The sequence below is a fragment of the Octopus sinensis genome, linkage group LG6 (genome assembly GCF_006345805.1).
Source record: "Octopus sinensis linkage group LG6, ASM634580v1, whole genome shotgun sequence".
NCBI lineage: Eukaryota > Metazoa > Mollusca > Cephalopoda > Octopoda > Octopodidae > Octopus > Octopus sinensis.
The window spans coordinates 20981878-20984943 of NC_043002.1; the positions used below are offsets into that span (position 1 = coordinate 20981878).

The following is a 3066-nucleotide window of genomic DNA, read 5'->3' on the forward strand; positions in this document are numbered from 1 at the left end:
GAAAAGAATATTGATTGTTAAACACCAAAAATTATCCAGATATTTTATTAGCAACCACAATTACAATCGAGTTGAGGAAAAATTTCTTGAAAAAAGAGGACCTGCCACAACAACAACAACTAGTGGAGGCGCAGTAGCCCAGTGGTTACAGCGGACTTGTGGTAGTAAGAGCGCGGTTTCGATTCCCAGACCGGTCATTGTGAGTGCTTATTGAGCACAAACACCAAAGCTCCACGAGGCACCGGCGGGGGTTGGGGGTGAACCCCCGCTGTACTCTTTCACCCCAACTTTCTCTCATTCTTTCTTCCTACTTCTGCCACAGACCAGAGGAACCATGGTGTAACCCACTATGATGTGGTAAACTTTCAGACCCTAGTCTAGATTGCGAATCCTCTGTATCCCAGGATGGTTCAGCTCTCCACCCGTTAAAAGCCACCGTTTACGGAATGAGGATAACAACGTAGCTTTCGCGCGCGTGCTGCCGCCAGTCCATCGCGTGTGATGAGTGGATCAAGTTGCCGCACGCATTCTTAGTAGCTTAAAGTAGGAACGATTTAGAGATTATTCTTTGTGGCTAATAGCGTGAGTCCTGATTGGAAGAAGAAAACAACAACTATGCTGACCGATTTTTACTTCTAAATATTATGAAACCATACAAAACGATGGAATGTAATGGTTTCAAACAAGTCGGGAGAAAATAATGAGAAATCAGAGGTTACTCATTTTGCCCCGGTTACCAATTTTGCCCACCGCTAAAAACATACACATGTATATACATAAATATGAAGTGAATGTACACGAAGGACGTTCTTTGCTAGAAATAGCAGCCAATAAATTATCGGTGTTATTTCTAGCAAAGAACGTACTTCGTGTTCATTCATTTCATATTTATAATTCTACCTCTTACGGTGCTCTCTCTTGCTGAATAGTAATATTACTTTTAATAATATTATATCTCTTGGATATATACATATATATATATATATATATATATATATATATATATATATATATATATATATATATATATATATATATATATATGTTAATAAAATAGAACATATGCATATATATAAACATATATGTACGTACCTACCTCTACATGTACATATACACGCATATATGTGTACAGGACACCAAAAAGACGTCGAACACATAGAGAGACGAAAAACATAGACACAAACCAAGGAACAAGACAAGCAAAAAAAGAGATACAGGACAATAAGCACAACGAAAAATCCCCTTCTTCAGTCGCTAAGGTTTCATCTATATATATATATATATATATATATATAATATATATATATATATATATATATATAATATATATATATATATAAACTTGCAAAGAAGGTCTTGAAACCACCTGATGAATGTCAATAGAAGTGACAAGAAACGATCGTAGTGGATATCTTAATTATATTTAATTTATATAAAATTTTTTATGTATTGGATTAAGTCTTTCTTTGTTTGATTTGCATAATAGTGGTTTTGTCTCTCTCTCTCTCTCTCTCTCTCTCTCTCTCTCTCTCTCTCTCTATATATATATATATATATATATATATATATGTGTGTGTGTGCGTGTGTGTGTATGTTTGTGTGTGTGTGTGTGTGCGTGTGTCTGTGTGTGTATACATATACACACATACTCATATACAAACACCGTAACATGCACGCGCGTGCGCAGATGCATAATACAACTTCAGTTACCCCAGCTCACAACATCCCAACGAGAATGAATATAATAAATGTGAAAATATCAAACAGAACATACGGAAATTTGGTTTTGCTATCTCCGGTTCTCAATTTCTCTTCCTTCTTTCCGCTAACGAATGTTTTTCTCTTCTACTCAGGTCACTTCAGCGCTTTACTCCTCAACAAAAGAACATACGTGAACATTTTTTAGTTATGCATATAAGTAAACAGATACATATGTGTATATATATATCTGTGTATCTACAAACTGAAAATATATATACTGTTGACAAACGTGTTGTAGCTTTACGACAGTATGTTTGCCGAAAACTGGTTGTTACCTTGACAACCAGACGACAGAATTGTCTTGCTATCGAGGATTTGTTTATATCGTCACGCCAAACAAACAGTCCATTGTCAATCAATAACAATCGGCATTTCTACATTTCTCTCTCTCCCTCTTTCCGACTGTCACTCCCTCATTCTCTCTGTTTATATGCTTTTCCTATTTTGCCTGTCTTTCGATTTCTTTCTCTCTCTCGCACACACGCACACACACATTTTCACACTTCAGCAAACCTAGCACGAATATACTTTTTTTTTTTTTCCTTTTCTACTCTAGGCACAAGACCCGAAATTTTGGTGTAGGGAGCCAGTCGATTAAATCGACTCCAGTACGCAACTGGTACCTAATTTATCGACCCCGAAAGGATGAAAGTCAGAGTCGACCTCGGAGAAATTTGAACTCAAGAACGCAAGAGAGACGAAATATTTCTCCACTACCCCAAGGGGCTAAACACAGAGAGGACAAACAAAGACAGACAAATGGATTAATTTGATTATATCGATCTCAATGCGTAACTGGTACTTAATTTTATCGACCCTGAAAGTCAACCTCGGCGGAATTTGATCTCAAAACGTAGCGGCAGACGAAATACCTATTTCTTTATTACCCACAAGGGGCTAAACACAGAGTGGACAAACAAGGACAGACATAGGTATTAAGTCGATTACATCGACCCCAGTACGTTACTGGTACTTAATTTATCGACCCCGAAAGGATGAAAAGCAAAGTCGACCTCGGCGGAATTTGAACTCACAACGAAACGGCAGACGAAATACCGCTAAGCATTTCGCCCGGCGTGCTAACGTTTCTGCCAGCCTGCCGCCTTCGGCAGACGAAATACCGCTGAGCATTTCGCCCGGCGTGTTAACGTTTCTACCAGCTCGCCACCTTTTAACGTAAGGGCGGAAGAAAAGCTGCTAAGTCTTATACCCGGCGTGCTAAACGATTCTTCCAGCTCGCCGCCTGAACCCAGCACGAATATAAATATGACATGTCTGCGCATTGTATTATTTAGCTCACATCGC

At 38.5% G+C, this 3066-nt stretch overlaps 1 protein-coding gene across 1 annotated transcript in view; it reads right to left on the reverse strand.

The window, feature by feature from the left end:
* Positions 1–2081, reverse strand: part of LOC115213398 (dynein regulatory complex subunit 2-like) — a 29348-nt gene extending 27267 nt beyond the window's left edge. The window contains exon 1 of the mRNA XM_029782348.2: positions 1775–2081. The gene's annotated coding sequence lies outside the window, so the exon portion shown is untranslated. The remainder of the gene's footprint in view (positions 1–1774) is intronic.
* Between the last annotated feature and the right edge of the window lie 985 nt (positions 2082–3066).